Source organism: Carlito syrichta, unplaced genomic scaffold (genome assembly GCF_000164805.1).
Source record: "Carlito syrichta isolate Samal-C Ts95f unplaced genomic scaffold, Tarsius_syrichta-2.0.1 Scaffold302727, whole genome shotgun sequence".
Classification (NCBI taxonomy): Eukaryota; Metazoa; Chordata; class Mammalia; order Primates; family Tarsiidae; genus Carlito; species Carlito syrichta.
This window is the reverse complement of record NW_007246823.1, coordinates 802701-823634: the sequence shown is the minus strand read 5'-3', so window position 1 is coordinate 823634 and position 20934 is coordinate 802701.

Genomic DNA, 20934 nt, shown 5'->3' with positions numbered 1-20934 from the left:
ACTCCAGTCTGGGCGACAGAGTGAGACTCCAACTCAAAAAAAAAAAAAGAAAAAGAAAACAGTGATTTCTGTTGCTCACAGCTATGAATCCTGACTGAGACACTCATAAACATGCTGCATACCCCTCTTCTTAGTAGTCTCAAGGGACCTTCAGTAAAGGCCTACAAAAGACTTAGACAGCTCAAAAATGAAGTCAGATTCATATTTATTTTGGATGTATCACCATGCTAAAACAAGAACATGGAAGCCTAGTTTAGTTTGGGTTACACACACGTGTATATTGGACATTGGGATTGTTGAGAAGGATACTCACCAACTCATGGTGGCTGTCCCCAGGAAATGAGAATGACATGGGGAGGGAGACTTTCACTTCATGTTATATTCTTCTATACTGTTTGAAGTTTTTTCTTTTTGTACCATATTCATGTATTATCTTTAAATATTTTTAAAGTTTAAAATAATTATTTTTAAAAAGAAATGTAATACATCTACAAATATATTCATGTGTCTACATAAGAGAAAAGATAAAGTAAAATATGCATTCTGGCAAAAGGCAAAGCCTTTTGAAGAAGCAGGTGGTGAGGAATTGGTAGTCTGCTAACGTCAGTTGAGAATCTTAATTTGGTGGGCTGTCAGGGCTGCATATATTTTTTTCTTTTAATTTTTTTATTGGCATATCTTTTTTTTTTTTTTAAAGAAACAGGGTCTGGTTCTGCTCCTGAGGATGACTCAGTCATAGCTCATCGTAACCTTGAACTCCTGGATTCAAGTGATCCTCCCACCTCAGCCTCCTCAGTAGCTAGGGCGGCAGACACATGCCATCATGTCCCACCAATTTTTTTATTGTTTGTAGAGACAGGGTCTTATTATGCTGCCCAGGCTGGTCTTGAACTCCTGTTCTCAAGTGATCCTCCCGCCTTGGCCTCTCAAAGTTCTGGGATTGCAGATGTCAGCTACCACACCCAGCTATTTGGCCTATTTTGATGTTGCTTTATGCTACTTGTGCAATAAATGATTATTTTTAAAAACAGTCTTGAACAACCATCAGAAGAGTAGCTCTGTCTGCAGCAGACCTAAGACAAGGCAAGGGACAGGATGGGGAGAGAAGTAGCCCAGGTTATCAAGAAGAGGTGGTAAGGCTGTAAAATTGTATACCAATTCAGAAAAGCACTTTAAAGATCTTATTCACTGACTGTTTGAGTGAAGGAGACCAGTTTATCAAGAAGAGGAGATCAAGTATATATACATAGAAGACCTCCAGTAGCCCCCCCGTGTGTCACTGTCACTGGGAGGAGGGGCTGAGAAAAAAACATCTGTTGCAAGGTCAAAAATGAGAGCCATTTAAATTGTGGTATGCTCATACAATGGAATATTACTCAGCAGTAAAGAACACTACTGATCTTTGCAGCAGCATACAAGAATCTCATAGACTTTATGTTGAGTGGAAGGTCTAGACACAAAAGAATACATACAGTTTGACTAAATTTAATGAAATTCTAGCAAGTGTCAAACCATGGTGACAGAAAGCAAGAATGGGAAAGATTAACTGCAAAGGGGTAAGGGAGAGTTTGGGGGTATGATGGGAACGTACTCTAACATGATTATACTGACGTTTACATGCATTTGTCAAAACTATAATACTATAAATTTAAAACAGGTGCATTTTCTCATTGCAAAGTGTACAGCAATAAAGTTAACTTCTAAAAATAGAGGAGGGGATTTTGGGTGAGAACCTGATATGTGGTTTACATTTACTCTTTTAGTTTGTTGGTTGTGAGACAAGATCTCCCTATGTTGCTCAGGCTTGACTCAAACTCCCAGGCTCAAACATTCTTCCCACCTTGGCCTCTGGAGTAGCTGGGACTACAAGCTCATACTGCCACACACAGCTACATTTACTCTGTGCACATGCTTGGTGGTATTTATGACTGAGTGAGGCAACAGTTAAAATTGTTGTCCATTGGTATTCAGGAGGCCGAGTTTTTAAGCATCCTAGAGAAGAGCAGACTGAGCCTCTGTCTACCTCTGCACAGAGGACTCTCTGCAGAAGAGACCAAGATGAACAGGTGTAACTCCCCTCTCTCTCCTCTCCCTGCAGGTCCCAAGCAACCCGGGAAAGGAGGGTGACATGATGACATGCTTACCTTCATCACGCTGATGAGGGCCAACTGCCCAGCCCAGGGGCATCTTCATCAGGAGAGCACTAGATATGGGGGTTGGCCAGAGGTTCTGTTTTATTTTCAGAATGTGATGTTCATCCCCACAAAGAGACAGGTGGGCAACGTCATGAAAAGCAGCCCCAAGAAAATAACATTCGTGATGACTATCGACAGGTTCATATTTCCACCTCTGACCCACCCACTGAGTGCTCTGCCCTGTGCAGTCAAGCCCTGGGGCACCGACCTGACCCCACCCTGCTCTGGGAGTGGGGAGAGAGGCCAGCGATGACCCTGGCCTTTGGTCTCAATTCACTCCTTCTTCATCAGGGGTAGAAGTCGTAAACCCAGTGCCTGCCCGTTTTGATGACCTGGAGTGAAGGGCAATGCAGACCAACAGTAAGTGTCAAAAGGCAGGCCAGGCTAGTGCAGAGCGGGTGGGAAGGCATGTGAGGAACACCTTACTCTGATTGTAAAAAGAGGAGTGGTCAAGAGGGAAGGGTCACAGCAAGTTCCAGCTCCAGTCAGCTCCTGGCAGAAGAAGGTAGATTTATATATGCCAGAATGAGAAGGTAGACTGAGGGCAAAATAATATTTTCATGTAGGGAATGTAAGACTGCGAAGACTTTTTGATGAGGAGATTCTCAGAAGCTCCAAAAGTTAATATCAGTTGCAACTGTGTTAAGAGAAAATGAATGATGATAATGAATCATAATTACAATTTATATGTGTTTGCAGCCTCCTGGTTTAGAGAGCACTTTTGTTTAAACTATTATACTTGATCTCCATGGCAACATTAAAAGCCGGGAACATGTTATAGCCCAGGCTCAAGGTAAGGCTGTAGAATTGTGTATCAATTCAGAAAAGCACTCTAAAGATCTTATTCATTGACTGTTCAACATTGTTAGCTAGAGTTGGTTATGTTACTGAAATTATCTAAAGCATGTTTAGATCTTTGTGATATTCGTAGAGACATCTTTGAAGTCTCCATGCTGTGGGGCAGGACCAGGTCCAGATGGCATCTCTTCATTTTCAGTCCTTCCCTGGTGCACTCGACAGACAGTCTCTCAATGTGTAACCCATGCCCATGCTGTCCCTTGGCTTATATGTTTGTCTATAAAGCTAAGAGTTTATGATTTACTTTGCTTAGGACTTTTTGTTTTGTTTTGTTAATATTTGCTGTTATATAATAAAAATTTTACTAGAAAAAAACACCTACATTCATGAATCACATTGAAAAAATCCCTCAGTTGACCATGCCCAGGGAAAACCAGCCAATGAAACCCAGTTGGACATGAGAGCAGTCCCCCTGAAGGCCAGCACAGGAAACTGGGAGCAGTGGAGAAAGGCCTCTGATACAGAAAAGATGTGTATCCCATCTTCCCCCCTGGGATGCTGGAGAAATACCACACTGCCAGTGGTAGAACTGCTTTGCCCTGGGCAGACATACACTGCTATTATGTTAGTAGGAATATTATTACCGTTTTTTATGAATGCCTTCTCTTCTTTCTGCAGGTACTTTCCGTCTCCCTGGAGGGGACAGGTCTCATGGAAACCTGAAAAGCTGAGTGCAGATGAACACCATGAGTCAAAGGTATAGAGAGCTGACAGGTGGGTCCTCGAGAAGGTCTCAGGGACCCTCTTGCCCTGGGCAGTTTGTTGGGGAGACCTGCCCGCCTGAGGCCCGTAGCCAAAGCCCTTCTGTCACTGAGAGATAACCTGGCCTTGCTTCTTCCCGCCCTCACGTGCCCCTCCCTGCTCTGAATCCCCACTGCACTACCGTCACAGTAGTCACTGCACTGGAGCTGAATTTGATTCTGTCTCCCCAGCTTGCTTGTGACCTCCAAGGAGACCAAAACTGTGCCTCAAGCTGTGAAGAGAGGTAGGGGAATGAAAGGATTAGCCTGCGTGGAAAGGGGAGGCTTAGGGCCCCATCCCTGCTCTGCCGGGAAACACCTGTAGGACTCTGCACCTTTTTCCCATCTGTGAAATGGAGGCATAAGCTCTGCCCACCTCATAGGGTTTAGAGCTGCACCCTCCAACATGGTAGGCACTAGCCAATGTGACTAATAATCATTTTGAAGCATTGCTAGACCAAATTCAGATGTGCTCTAAGTGTAAAATACACACCAGATTTCAAAGACTAGTACCAAAAACTGAATATAAAAATCCCTCAATAAATTGTATGTTGATTACATGTTGAAATAATATTTTAGATATATTGGGTTGTCATATTTTATTAAAATTTATTTTATCTGTTTCTTTTTAAAAGTTGGTTACTAGAAAAATTATAGTTACATAGAGCTTGCATTATATTTCTTTTGGACAGTGCTGATTTAGAAACAATGCACTACTCAGCAAAGAACTACTCAGATGGATAGAATTATTACAACCCTAGCCAGACGCAGTGGCTCATGCCTGTAATCCCAGCACTTTGAGAGGCAAAGGTGAGAAGATTGCCTGAGCCCAGGGGGTTGAAACCAGCCTGTGCAACATGGCAAGACCTCATCTCTACAATAAATCAAAAAATTAGCTGAGCATGGTGGTATGCCCCTGTGGTTCCAGCTACTTGGAAGGCCGAGGTGGAAGGATCACCTGTGCCCAGTAGGTTGAGGCTGCGGTGGCTGTGAGCATGCCACTACACTCCAGCCTGGGCGCCAGAGTGAGACTCCAACCTAAAAAAAAAAAAAAAAAATCTGTTTCTTCTGTTCCCTTTTCCTTGAATCTTGAAGAATACGGGCACAGCCAGGAGGAAGGTTTGACAAACTCCTGTCAAGCCTAAGTCTTGAAATTTTCTAGCTAAAAGGGTCAGATAGTTCACCCCATCCCCACCCCATCTCCTAATACAGATAAAGAACTGAGATCTGGAGCAAATTAAATGGTCTCTCTAATGATCCGTCAGCAAGATCATTTCCCAGTAGTTTGGGGACTTTTCTGTCCAAGCAGCCACTTCCAAATATCTTTTGTAAATGAGTTTTTATTTTTATAAAACTGCTTTTTTTGATCACTCACAGATTTTTTCTCCCTTCGGATCTGCCCAGTTTTCTTCAGTGACCTAATAAATCAGGTCTAAGTTCCCCATCCATACAAAAGCCCTGGGGTTGGCAGAATCCAGGTAAAGTGGCCCTGACAGGAAAACATCAGACTCAAGTGATGCCCTCTTCCTAGGCTTCCACTTGCTCAGCTCTAAGATGGGCCCATCACCTCCTCACCTTGTATTTACCTTGGGCAAAGGCCTGAAGAAAAAGAGACATGCATGTAAGTCTTTTGTGAGTAGATCATCTGTCAGAAATGTGTGAGACCCACATTGCTAACTATTAATAGATAAGAAAAATAAGCGAACGTGTTGGTGCAATATCCTCACAGGGTGGTCACGCTTCAACAGCAGGAGCTACAAACTATGAGCACCTGAGAGTCTAAGATCATCCAATCCCCATTTCACAGATGAGAAAACTGAGGCCACAGAAGAGGAAGGAAAGGGGCTGGCCCAAAAGCCAGAAACCAAGATTGCAGATGCCTAGGGAGAACACTTTGTAGGAGCATCTTTTAGAAATTTTTGTATATACAGAAAAAAATAGTCCATAATCTCCCCCAATCAGAGATAATCCTATCAACTGTTTAGTATCTTTACTAGGTAGTCCTTTCTACTTATGAGAACATGCCTGTACAAACATCTGATTCAACTACGATGTTTTATAATTCGTTTTCCCCCCCTGAAAAAAATAGCAAACATGTTTTCCAAGGCAAATATCCTTGTACACGATTGTTACATTATCATTAATGATAAGGAATTACATTAAATAGACATGTAACAGACCCCTAATTATTGGGTGTTTCAGTTATCTCCCGTTTTTCTCAATTATAACAATGCTACAATTAACATTCGTGTGAGGTTTTTCTTTTTTTGGCACACTTTCATGACTATTTCCTTTTTAAGGTTATTTATGATATTGACAACCACTCTCCAAAATGTTGTAGCTTTATACCCCTCCAACAATACCTGAGAGTACCCATTTCTTCAACCCTCCCTAACACGGATGAGGTTCATTTTTTCATCCAGTTTAACAGGTAAAATTTCCATTTTTCTGCTTACTGTAGAAAATTGAACACTGTTTATGGGTTATTGGCCATATTATTTTCTTAAATAACCTCCCTAGTAATATATTTTCTTTGTTCGCTTTTCTACTGTTGTCTATTGTCTTTTCCTTAATTATTTCTAGAAGCTCTTTGCATATTCAAAAATAGTAATCTTTTATCTCACATGGTACAGTTCTTATTGGTGGTTTATATTTAATGTCTGGTGTTATTTTCATGATTATGGAGTTAACCTTATGAGTATTTCCTTTATCATTTCTGCTTTGTGTGGTTAGCATAGTCTTTACACCATAAGAATAAAATTATCTGCGTTTTCTTCTAAATCTTATTAAAGATCATAATAAAGATTCCACTTATTAAAATTTATTTTTATGTAACTTGAAATTATTTTAGTTGTAGTATGATTCAGAATCTAACTTTGTTTTTCCTTTTTCCAGATGGTTACCCAATTGTTCCAACTATCTCATTTTTCCCAGGGTTCTACTACAGTGACACTAATGACATTTTGGGCTGGATAATTCTTTGGCATGGGGGTTATTCCATGCATTGTAAGCTATTGGACAGCAGCATCTCTGACCTCTGTCAGATCCCAGTTACACCCAGTTGAGAACCCCTGATGTATCCTTTCCCTGGGGATTTGAATTATCACTTTTCTCACACAGTAAATTCTTACATGTCATATATACTTGGATCTATTTCAACCCTTTCCATTCAGTTCCAGTGAGTTAATGTCTATTCTTGGACTAGTAATATCAGACTATGCTCATTATTGTGGTTTTATATTAACTCAAATCTGTTTATGTTCTTGCTCTCCCAACTTCTCTTTTTAAATCCTCCACAAAGGACACTTAATCCTGTTGAACTATCAGGTGAGAATGGAACAAGAGAAAAGCCAGGCAGAATCTGGGGCAAGGAGGACCCCACCTTCAAGGAGTTGTACGTGGGGTGTGGCCGGCTGACACATGGCTGCCTGGGGCAGATAGGAGAAAAGACGCCTGATAGGACCTAAAGCCATATATGCATGATCATCTGTTGCAACCTGGCGGGAAGGAGCTACAGAAAACAAAAACAGGAAGAGGGGGCTGTGTTTTGAAATACTGGCATTACTAAGTGGGGATGGAGGAAGGATGGGGCAGGGGGAGCAGGACATTTGTGATTATTTACAGCGTAGCTAGCCATACATTGTTCCATGCAGAGTTGAATGTAGCCCTCTAGGGAATTAGCCCTTTAAGCCTTAGTTAAGTGGAAGAATCTTAGTTTAGTGGGCATGACTGAAGGTACCCTCCCTCGGGTCACGGAACTTAGGTTCCCTAACCTCTAGAAAGGAAGGTCCCACCTCTGCCAGGGATGATGGGATGAACAAGCCAGGGCTGCCTCTCCCAGAAGCCCACAGCACAGGGGTTCTGGCATTTCCAGTTCTGACTTCTCAGAAGGGACTAGCCATAGTTACCAAATTGTCTCCCCCATGTCAGGGGTTTGGGCTTGGTCTCCGACTGTCCAACAGCTCAGATCCAGGTAGTAACTGGCATCCTGAGGGTATCAGTTATGTTGGTTTCAGTTGCCAGAAGGAAAATGTAACTCAAACTGTCTTAAACAGTAAAACAAATGTATAGGCCCACATCCCAGGAAAGCCCACAGAGAGGTTTCATCTAGTAGCTCAACGATATTACAAGGACCTGTTGCTTTCCTGGGCTCCATGTTCTCGCCACATGATAGTGATCATCCTTGGTGAAGGCTTAGACTCCTGTGTTCCTCAGATGGACATCTGGAACTGCGTGCTTCCCTCTCACAAGCAGTAGAACATTTTTGCTCCAAAATCCTTGCCAAGTCTTGAGATTCAGCCTGGCATGGTGGCCCATGACTGTAGTCCCAGCTACTCGAGAGGCTGAGGCAGAAGCATCACCTGAGCCCAGGAGGTCAAATCTGCAGTGAGCCGTGATTTGCCACTGCACTCCAGCCTGAGTGACAGAGTGAGACCCTGACTCAAATACATATATACAGGCCGAGCGCGGTGACTCATGTCTGTAATCCCAACACCTTGGGAGGTGGAGGCAAGAGGATTGCCTGAGCCCAGAGGGTCTAGAGCAGCCTGAGCAACTTGGTGAGAACTTGCCTCTACAAGAAATCAAAAAAATAGCCAAGTGTGGTGGCGCACGCCTGTAGTTCCAGCTACTTGGAAGGCTGAGGCAGAAGGATCACCTGGCCCAGCAAGTGGAGACTGCAGTGGCGTGAGCATGCCACTGCACTCCAACCTGGGTGATAGAATGAGACTCCAACTCAAAAACAAAAACAAAAAAACCTACATACAAGACCTGAGATTCACTCTGAATAGACCAGAGCAGTTCACATGTCCATGCTGGAGGAAAATAGAATGACCTGTCTTGATAGGCTTAGAGCTAGAATCACTGAAGTCCCCCACTAGAAATCTGAGACTGCTGGAAGAGGGAAATGGATGGGATATCCACGAATGTCCACTGCAACAGGCTTCCTGAAGGAGCGTGGAGGGAAGCAGACTTGACATGCTAGTGTCACTGGAGACATTTTGCTTCATACGTCTCCAATAGACTCACAAAATCATTTGTCTTTACTAGGTCTTTATAATTCTTCTCAAACTCAGGATTCAAAAAACCTGTCAGCCTCAGGATAAGGCTAAAGAAACGTAAGCACAGGAGATGCAGGTGACCTACATCGGGAACCAGAACCCTGATGCCAGGCAAAGCCAAGTTCTCACTGCAAGTTCTGGTCAGTCTCTCAATAAAGAGCACAAGCAAAGCTCATGACAAGTGTTTTGTTTGGGGAACAATTTGTGGTTCTTATAGCAAAAAGTGCACTGATGAAGGAAGCTGGCCTGCCGTAGCCAATGCCCTGCCTGAAATACTTGACTGCTCCTGGGTGCCAGGGAGGGTAGGGTGCCGGGGTTGCAGCTACTCAGGAGACATCCTGCAAGGACGCAAGCCCCAGTGTCAGCCCAGTGGCTTTGCAAAGGCGATGCCTGAGCAGCCTCCCCATCAGTCCAATACATGCTGTTCATCACTTGTCCCAGCAGTTTTGCATCTGCCTCCCCCCACTAGATCAGTGGCTCCCACCGAAGACCTCTCCTCTGTTTGGCAGAAAGTTCTGCAAAGTGAGGGTAGGAGCGTAGAAGATGAGCCCCCTCTTTCACACAGGCAGTGGGCAAACCCAGACTGAGCATGTTGTGGAACGAGCATGCCTCAAGTTTCCCCCTGCAGTCAGGGTAGACCAAGCTGTCACAGGCCGTGGGGTTGCACTGGGAAAGCCAGTGCTGCATGCCAGACATTCAGAAAAAAACTGGCAATATCCCTGTAATTATCCATGAAAATCAGGCTGTTTTTTGTCCAACTCTCCACCTTTGTTTATTTATATGGGAGATCTGACCAAGAGTGCAAGAGCCCAGCAACAAAACCCCAGAAATGGGTAACAGAGGCATCTCTACCGTCTACGTAGCCGAAGGTAACCTCCCATGTGTTTTATTTTTCTTCCACTTCAATCACCTGTTTATTTGTGTTGACTTTGAAGGCCCCAAAAGCACAGGTCACGTGTTTCAGGGTAGGGACCCCCATTTCTGAGCACACATAGACGTCTCAATGGTAGGCCAGGTGCAATGTCTTACACCTGTACTCCCAGCACTTTGGGAGGCCGAGGCAAGGGGATTGCTTGAGCCCAGACGTTCAAGACCAGCCTGGACAACATAATGAGACCTCATCTTTACAAAAAAAAAACAAAAAACAAAATTAGCAGGTCATGGTGGCATGCACCTGTAGTCCCAGCTATTCAGGAGGGTGAGGTAGAAGGATTGCCTGAGCACAGGAAACTGAGGTTGCGGTGAGCTGTGATTATGCCACTGCACTCCAGCCTGGGTGACAGAGTGAGATCCTGACTCAAAAAAAAAAGTCTCAATGGCGTTGTCTGTGTGACATCCAGACCTCCTGCTGGTTGCAGGATTTTCTGAAGGAGCTTTTGCCAAAACACACACCAAATATTGTTTCAATGGTCCTTAAATAATTTTCCATGCCCTCCCACCTAGTTTAGGAGGAGCAATCCAATTGGCATCTAGCAGTCTCATCTATCTTAGATTTGGAACTGTTCCTCCTTTATTGATCGGATGTTCTGTGTGGGCACCAAATAAGCTGTCTCCGCTTCGCTTTCATTTTCTCCACCGTTGTAATGACGCATTCCCTCGTGTGCTTGGCTGTGTGACCTTGGATTGCTTTCCTGACCTCCACAATGCCTTCGTCTTCTCATCTGTAACTTCCAGACTGAATTATTGTGAGTAATAAATGAATTAAAGCAAGTGAAGGTTACATTCATGCACGTTATGACTAATTTTGCCTAACTGCTATCTGATTTCCTTTTGGCCAAACCCATCTAACAATTACATGACACAGGAACTCTAAATTGTATCTATTCCATAATTACACATTTAATTACACATAAAGATGCACTTAAAGCAAAGACTAGAACAGAACATGGAATGATGAAAACAGATTGGGAATCACGGGTAGGTGATTTATAATACAGTTCACCTAATGTGGGAAAAGTGAGCTCAAAAGAGTTGTATTGGATGGACTTACAATTTTGAACTGCATTAAATGTACATATGCTGTGATATCCATGAACATCTTTCCTTTAGCTTCTACCTTAACTATAGCTCTATTGCTACGTAACAAAATATCCCCAAATTTTGTGGCTTAAAACCAGAAATTTATTTTGCCTACACTTGGAAGATCAAAGATTTGAGAGGGGCTGGGTTCGATTGCTCTTCTCAGCTAATGTGGCATCAGTGGGGTGTCTCAGCTGAGGCTGGAGAGTCACCTTCCAACATGGCTTGCTCACACGGCTGGCAGGCTGGGTCTGGCTGTCAGCTGAAAGCTCTGCCAAGGTTGTTGGCTGGGAAGCGAGGGGAGGGGAGAGATCTTGGTTCCTCTCCATGAGTATGCATGGTCTACCTCATGACACAGCAGTCTTAGGGTAGTCAGACTTCTTTTATTTTTTATTATTTTAGTAGAGACGGAGTCTCCCTATGTCGCACAAGCTGGTTTCAGATGCCTGGCCTCAATCACCCCACCTCAGCCTTCCAAAGTACTGGGATGACAAACATGAGGCACTGTGCCCAGCCTGAGCTTTTTATGAGTGGGCATCTCACTGTAGTCCCGGCTGGAGTGCAGCGGCACGCTCACAGCCACCCTAGCCTTGACCTCATGAGCTCAGGTCACCCTTCCGCCTTAGCCTTCTGTCTGGAACTACAGGCGTTTGATACTATGCCCGTCTAATTTTTTGATTTATTGAGGAGACAAGGTCTTGTCATGTTGCTCAGGCTGGTCAGACTCCTGGGCTCAGGTAGCCCTTTCACCTCCATCTCCTAAAGTGCTGAGATTTCAGGCGTGTGCCACCACAGCCGACCCAGCCTCAACTTCTTTTATGGCAATTACCTTTCCCCAGGGCTAGTGTTCGAAGGAACAGGAAGTGGAAGCCTGCCAGCCTCTTAAAGCCTGGACCTGGAGGCTTGCAGTCACCTCTGCCAAATTCTACAGATCACAGCAGTGAGAACGCAGCTAACTCCAAAGAGAGGGACACAGACCTCACCCCTATGGGAAGAGGGTCAAAGAATCCAGACCACAGCAGTGAGAATCCAGCTAACTTCAAGGAGAGACCCCAGCTCTATGGGACGAGGGTCAAAGAATTCATGGCCATTCTTAAACTGCCAGTTTTCCTTTTCCTCATTGGCGTTGTGTGCTGGTGCCACAGACGAGCCAGTACCAAGGTTTCTTGCCTTGTATACTTACTTATATTCTTTCTTCCTTGCACCTCTTTGCCCCTCCAAATTCCTGGCCCTTCTCTCATACCTGCTGATAGTCATATTCAGTTACGGGTTCAGAAGCGCTATGTTCCAATGACTTCATGCTAATCAGGAGCTTTGAAATCCGGCAGACCTGGTTTAGAACCAACTCTATCAATTATTTGCAGTGTCCCTGGAAAAGTTGCTTAATATCTGACAATATCTTTACCTGAGATAAGGCTACCTCATAGGATTGTAAGGAGAACTAAGAAATAACATAGCTGGCAAAAATTTTAGCTAACTATAGCAAATGTTAACAAAAGCATAGACTTGATACTCTTAAATACTGCTGATGGGAGTTTAAACTGGTTCAATTTTGGGACCAATTTGGCAATATCTGATAAGATTAAAAATGAGTATATACTACACTACAGCAATTCCACTCCTAGGTTTAGACCCTAAAGGCGCTCTTACACAGGTGTCCAGAGAAACCCACATGCTAGTGAGGGAATATACCCAGAGAAGCTCAAATCACTCTATGAAAACGAAACCTGCACATGCATGTTTACCGCAGCATTATTTACAATTGCAAAAACATGGAACCAACCGTGCTGCCCATCAAAAGAGGACTGGATTAAAAAATGTGGTACATATACATGATGGAATATTACACAGCCATAAAGAAGGTCAAAATTATGAACTTAGCAGCAACTTGGATGGACTTAAAGGCTATAATACTGAGTGACCTATCAAAGAAACAAAGAACCGAGTATCACATGTTCTTACTCATAAGCATACCTTGAACAACTATCATAATACTAAAAGAAAGGGATTGGCAGTAATGGGAAACTGCCAGAGGAGGGTGGGGTGGGACTGGCAGTAGTGGGAAACTGCCAGGGGAAGGGAACATATCTCATCAACAAGGGTACCTGCATAATGAACATTTGTATACCTAACTCCGAATTGTACCTCACATCTTTAAAATTAAAAATTAAAAGAAAAAGAATGGTAATGAAAGCACTCTTTTTAATTGGCAAACATTGGAAATGTCCCGAACTTTGACCAGGAAAACAGATAACAAACTGTGGTAAGGTCATGAATGAGCCAGAACAACACATATTCACATGAAGGAATCTCACATCTATTAATATAATGTTAAGGGAGAAAAAAGGAATTTACATGAGCATACATATAGCATGAGATCATTTACATTTAGTTAAAAATATGCAAAACAATGTTATATCTTATTTATATTTTATTCAGGAAGATTTATATACATATACATATATGTATATATATGTGCACGTGTGAATAAAATAAATAAAAATAAATAATAAACACCAAATACAGTTGAAAACAATCCAGGTACCAGAATCTGTGGTGGTGAGTACCAGAGTGTTCATTATTTTATTCCTTATACCTTTTTGTATGTCTGAAATACTTCACAACTTTTAAGTTTATTTGTTTTGTTTCATAACCAACTGGTATTCCATGGAATAACATGAATCATCTTTATTCTTTCACTCCCCCTCTCCCAGTTGTTTACTCCTCCCATTCTTGTGCACAGACCTGTGTACGTGTGTGTAACTTCTTTAGAATACATACTTAAAAGAAAAACTGCTGGTCCAAAGGAGTCATTTAGTTAACAAACCCCCTTTGAGCACCCACTATGTGCAGGGCAGTTTTAGGCTCTGGGGAGACACCAAAGAACTGGGACTCACATATCCTTACCCTGGTAGTGCTGACATCCCAGGAAGGAGGGGTATTAGTTTTTTATCTTGATAAACGCTACCACACAGATGCACACTTCCATCAGTGGCAAATGCTTGTTTATGGGCTGTGACTCTGCCTTAAAAGTTTTAAAGACCTACTTTCTATTACATATGTAGCAGAATGCTGGAAACGTGGCACAGTAGCAACTGCTGTCATTTTTACACAGACACACCAACCCTTGTCCTTTCCTCAACTTCAAGATCCTCTCCTTCACTTCATCCTTAAGATAGAAAACAGTGTTTCCATTTTTACAAAAGCTCAAATGAGCTTGTGACTAAACTCATGAAAACGTTCTAAATCTGGTTACCTGCACTGGACCAGCTGAGTTGAAGTGGATTTTGAGAACAGTCACCATTTTTTTCTTGAAGGTGAGAAATTAAATCTATAAATAAACAATGTGGTCAAATATGAATGGTAGACAGATTTTTTTTTTTTTTTTGAGTTGGAGTCTCACTCTGTCACCCAGGCTGGAGTGCAGTGGCATACCCACAGTCACACCGGTGTCAACCTGCTGGGCTCAGGAGATCCTTCTGCCTCTGCCCTCCAAGTAGCCGGAACCACAGGCACACACTATCACGCCCGGCTAATTTTTAATTTATTGTAGAGACATGGTCTCACCAAGTTGCCAGGGCTGGTCTCGAAGTCATGAGTTCAGGCAATTCACAAGGCTCATACTCCCAAAGTGCTGGATTACAGGCCTGAGCCACTGTGCCCAGCCGGTGGACAGATTTTTGAAACTGCTGGTTTGAAAGCAAGACATGGCAATATTCCTAGTTCAGTCTCTTCATTTCTATCCAATGGAGTGAAACAGTGAACACTAATTTACCCAATGTGGCCTATTTAGGCTGCCTGTTTCCAGGTTCTCAACTCTGCAAGCATCAAGAGGGCTTTTAAAAATCTTGATACACAGGCCACAAGTATGCCAATTAAATCATAAAGCCCTTGGATGGGACCCAGGCCTCAGTTCCTCACAGTCTGAAACACCAAGCGCCACCTGTGAATTTGGGTTGTCTTTCCCCATCTCTCCATATGTAAAACACTAAGTCCTTCTTTTTGCTGTAAGTTTTTGCATTTGATCTTAGTCAAAAGACAAAAAGGGTTGGCTTTTATAATTCAAGTCAATCACAGATTCAATTGCAGGCTTAGGCCTTCGGACAAAGAACTCTAGCCGACCAGTTTCTGTTCTCCCCCCAGGTCTTAGTAACAGAACTTCAACTTTTAGGTAAGTATATGGCCACTCAACTGAAAACCACATTTTTTTAGAGCAGGAGATCAAGGAGAAGAGAAAGTTCTTCTTCACCAAAGAATGCCAACTAATAAATATGCACAGAATGAGAAAAGTAGAAAACCACTTTACAACCACCTTAGTAATAACTGATTCAGGCAGGATTCATCAATGGATACCAGGACGTTGGCTGAAAGATTGCTGAGGCATGTGACATTCATGCAATCTCAACATATTACCCCCACAAAGAATGCAATCATTCCAAGGGGAAAAGATACTTCCACAATGGGGAAACCTGGCAGATACCACCTGTGTCAGCTGTGAAGCTATATCTCAGCTTCAAACTCAGCCCTCTATACTCTGCTCTGATGCTAGGGTTGGGACTCTTTCAATAAGATTTGTTTGCCAGGGCCTCCCCTGTTTCACTCTGCCATTAAGGAGAGCCCTCAGGCTGGAGGGAAAAGGAACTTACTCCTCAGTTGCTTCCTGTTCCCAAAAAGGTCACCTCACATTTCTTCAATCTGACAGCAGAGGTTCCTTCTGATGTAACAGCTGAATCCTGTGAACAGTTCTTCATTCAGTTCTTGCAGAACCAGCCTTCTCATGTACCTCTTAAAGTCACCAGCCATAAGAGTGCCCTTTTCAATGGACATGGCCCAGGCCCATGAGCATCTCTTTCAGACTGACACACCAGCATCAGCCAAGCAGTGACCCTTCCTCAGAGGTTTCACAGTTCTTCTCTAAGCTTCTAAACTTTTAGTAATTCTTACCTCTTCTCTTTGCTCATACAGCCTCTGTAGTTGCTACCTCCACGACACCTTGGTGTTAATTTCTTGCCATTTCAGTTACTCAGTTGACACTTTACACCTAGTTAGCAGCTCTTTTATTAAACTGTTAAAATAAAATAACTATCATTTATATTTCCTTGACTGTATCCTGATGCAAAAACTAGTACCAGGAGTGGGGTTTATGTTCCACACTCTGGCATGTGCATGTATCTTACTAAGACATCTAAACTACTTACTATTGATACCTTAGTAAGTGATTTGAACAAACAATATAACCATCTATAAGACAACTGACATCTTTTGATCTCAAAGTAACAGTACATGTTGAAGATATAAGCTAGAAAGAACCAGTCTTTACACCCTGATATCCATGGAGCCATTATAACAGGCCTGGGCTTATTTTACTTGGGAGAAAAATAAAACTTACTTCTTTGTTGTTCAGATTTTTTGTCACTCACAGCTGCTTAACCTAATTTAATTAATAGAGTCATATACTCTTGTCTTCAAAGGCAATCCATCAAAATTAAATCCTTCATTTCGGGCTTAAAAAATGAAGTTACAGTTAAGGAAAATTACCTGTCTCACCAAAATCAGGAAAAAGTCTAGGGAATCAATGCCAAGTAGAATATTATCATGTCAAGAAAAGTTACATATATTTACTTGAAGAGTGAGATCGGTTAACAAATACTATGAAGTGCTTAAGAATTCAGACACTGTACGTACTACATGCATAATTTTATTTAATCCTCATGAAAATCCTGTGACATAAATACCATTATTTCACCAGTCTTTAGACAAGATAACTGAAGTTTGGAAAGATTAAATAAGCCCAGGCCACACAACTTGCAAGCAATGGACCTGGAATCAGAATATCGATAGATCTGGCTCCAAAGTTTATACCCCTAACCACTATACTACATTGCACACAGGAAGTCATCACTGACAAATCTCTGCTTCCAGTAAAAACTTAGAATTCAAGACCTTTCTTTATGGAAGACAGTAATTTTATATGAAGCATGACAGAACCATTCTAAGAAAAAATAAAGATTCTAAACAGAAGTATCACTCTTACCAACTCTATAACCCCAAGTTGACAATATTTCCCAAAACCTAGCAAAGCCAATCACATTTGGGTTTTCGGGGAGCTTGCAGGAAGCCAAGACCTTACATTTTTTAAAAATGGCCTCCCTTTCAAATCAATAAGGTATATATAAAGTCTATTATAGGACTGTTCACTAATGGACGATATCGATGATCATTTCCAGAACCCTCCAAAATTTTTAAATTGAAATTTAATTTAATAAAGCCTCCTAGAAAAAGAAATCAATAGGCACTTGTTTTTATAGGCCGATGTTAGATCTCTAATGGTCCTTGTACGCAGCACAGCTCTCCCTGGAATTTCCAAAGGTCTGTTATCCTTAATGCTAAACTAAAAAGTACTAGTTCACTTTAGGAATCAAACTGGCAACTCAGCTGCCAACTATTATTTTGCAAAGGAGGACACAGTTAGTTGAAAATTATATTTTTCCAATTAGCACAGCGGGAAACACTGCTGAGGCATTCATCCCAAGCCTGCAATTAGAGAACATTTGCTTGCTTCTAGAAATAGAATGAATGGGAAGTGGAGACCTGCTATCTAGGTCTTCAACAATAATACCCTGGGAGGGGAGATCTTGCTACCATTTCAGCAGTTCCCAGAAAATAAGCATCTTGCTTCTTTTAATCAAGTGCAGTAACATTCTCCACTGTACCACAGTATGTTCAGAAGAGACTAAGAAATCCAGCATCATCTCTGAATCCAACAAAAGGAGTTTACATAAAAGCTTGCTTGTTAGAAAGGCCAAGTACTACAGCACAACTGCCAATGAGCATATCTGATGTTTTACTTTAGTAGTAGTTTTAAAAATCTACTAATAAAGTCTCAAAAGTCTCCATCACAAAAGTAAGTTTGGTATGAGCACCTTCACAATCTCCAGCTAGCTGACCCTTTCTCAGCTTTTCGAATCCAGTGAGTACCTCCTTATGTCTCAGGTGAAACAACAGACAGTTAAAGAATTTATATCTCTCTCAAGTACAGTGAAGGTAGAAGACAATGTTAAAAAGAGAAACAACTTTGTTTCTTCCCCCTGGACTGTTGCGAGAGAAAGAGAACCAACTTTCACACCATGAGGCATGAGTTCAGCAACTTACAAGATTTTGTAAGTTAGAGCAAAAGTTAGAGCACTAAACAAGATTTTGCTGTGAGTCAAAAGAAAAACATCGGAAATTATGAGCATGCTATCTTAAACCCTGCACAAATACCACGGTGGACAATGGGTTTTAATAGACCAGACATTCCCATACTATTAAATTTTACAGGGAACACCACAACCCAACTTTAATGAGAGTATCTTAACTTTATACCTGTGGTCTCTTAAGCAGCTTTATATTATCTGAAGGTGAAAGAACGAAAACTAATCCTTTTCTTTTCTGCCAATAAGGAATGACATGTTGAGAGCATTAGCTTGGCCCAAAATTTCACCCCAGTTTGCAACACTCATGGCAACTTGCAGGTAAACACACACATGACTGTACAACTATCTTGTTCTCAGCTACTACAGAGTCACTGAATATTCTGTGAATAAAACCATTTGATTTCTAGACACCAAGGGGCTTTACAAAGGAATAAGCAACTTCGTCTCTCAGATTCTGCATATGTACACATGTGTGTACATATGAAGCTGGAGGGAAGAAAAGGAACTCACTCTGTTTGCTTCCTGTTCCCGCAAATGTCACCTCACATTTCATCACTCTGACAGCAGCAGTTCCTTCTGAAGCAGCAATTGAATCAGAATATGCCTAGGAAGATATGCAAACTATTGACAGTGGTGTTCTTTGGGTAATGAGACTGGGAAAGAGGTCTTTCGTTTCCTACTTTTTTTTTTCTGAGTTGAGTCTCACTTTGTCGCCCAGGCTACGTGCAGTGGTATGAATCTGGCTCCCCAGTCTTGACCTCTTGGGCTCAGGTGATCCTTCTGCCTCAGCCTCCCGAGTAGCTGGGACCACAGGCATGCCCCACCATGCCCGGAGCTAATTTTTTGTACACACAAAGTCTCATTATGTTGTCTAGGGTACTCTTAAACTCCCAAGCTCAAGCAGTCCTCCTGCCAAAGTGCTGGGATTATAGGTATAAGGCCACATTCAGCCCTCATTCTCTGCTTTCTACACCTAATTGTTAAAAAAAATTTTTCTTAGGCCAGGTGCGGTGGCTCCTGCCTGTAATCCCAGCACTTTAGGAGGCAGAGGTGAGAGGATTGTCTGAGCTTAGAGGTTTCAGATCAGCCTGGGAAACTTGGTGAAACCTCGTCTCTCTACAATAAATTAAAAAATTAGCCGGGTGTGGTGGCACACCCCTGTGGATCCAGCTAGTTGGAAAGCTGAGGTGGAAGGATCACCTGAGCCCAGCAGATCAAGGCTGCGGTGGCCGTGAGCATGCCACTGCACTCCAGCCTGGGAAACAGAGTGAGACTCTGACTCAATACAATAAAATAAAATAGTAAAACTACCATTCATTTAGTATACTGTAATTTAAAACATTAAAAGCCAGGCTCGGTGGCTCAGCCTGTAATCCCAAGCTTTGGGAGGCTGAGGTGAGTGGACTGCCTGAGGCTGCGGGTTCAAGACCCACCTGGGCAACTTGGTGAGACCTCATCTCTACAATAAATAAAAAAAACTAGCCAGGCGTGTTAGCGCACGCCTGTAGTTCCAGCTACTTGGAAGGTTGAGGTGGAAGGATCGCTGGAGTCCAGGAGGTTGAGGCTGCAGTGGCCAGGAGTGTGCCACTGCACTCCAGTCTGGGCAACAGAGTGAGACTCCAATTCAAATAAATAAATAAATAAACCGGGCTCAGTGGCTCAGCCTGTAATCCCACACTTTGGGAGACTGAGGTGAGTGGATTGCCTGAGCCCGCGGGTTCGAGACCCGCCTGGGCAACTTGGCGAGACCTCATCTCTACAATAAACCAAAAATTAGCCGGGAGTGGTAGCACACGCCTGTAGTTCCAGCTACTTGGAAGGCTGAGGCGGAAGGATCGCCGGAGCCCAGCAGGTCGAGGCTGCGGTGGCCGGGAGCGGCCACTGCACTCCAGTCTGGGTGAGAGTGAGACTACAACTCAAAAAAAAGAAAAGTTACACATGGCTTTTTGACATACATGGGGGATTGGTGCCCTGGACCCCCACACTGTTCAAGAGTGAACTTTAATATCAAAGCTAGAAGCAATCTACATAAAACAGTAATAGTAAAATAAAGTAGCCTATTCAAACAGGAGAACTTTGGTTGTTGAAAGTTATGAGTTGATCCATGTGTGCTAACATGAAAATGCCTAATTGCTACAATAATCCCAATGGAGTAATGTCATACATACTCCAAGATCACAAGAAATATTAACAGGGAGGAATGGGAAACTTTAAGTTGAATAGTAGTTCTCGCCTTTTTTTTTTTAAATTGAAAGAGGCTGTTCCTCAGGCTGGAGTACAGTAGCACAATCTTGGCTCACTGCAGCCTTGACCTCCTGGGCTCAAGTTGCTAGGACTATAGGCATGTGCCACCATGTCCTGCTATTTTTTTTTTTTTTAAGTTGGATTCTCACTCCGTTGTCCAAGCTGGAGTGCAGCCACTCGAGTCAACCTGCTGGGCTCAGGTGATCCTTCTGCCTCAGCCTTCTAAGTAGACATAACTACAGGCGCACGCTACCATGTCCGGCTAATTTTTTGATTTATTGAAGAGTTGAGGTCTCGCCAAGTTGCCCAGGCTGTCCTAGAACTTGTGGGTTCAGGCAATCCACTTACCTCGACCTCCCAAAGCGCTGGAATTACAGGCTTGAGCCACCACACCTGGCCACCAGCTCTTTTTTAATATCATATAGAGATAGGAGTCTTGCTATGTTGCCTGGCTAGTCTCAAACTCTGGCCCCAAGCGATCCTCCCGCCTTGGTCTCCCAGTTTGCTGGGATTACAGGCATGAGCCACCATGCCTGGCCTCACTTACTAGGATATTCACTTCGCCTAAGAATGACATAAGGCTAAATGATCAGCAGTCCAGATGACTAAAATATGAATAAAA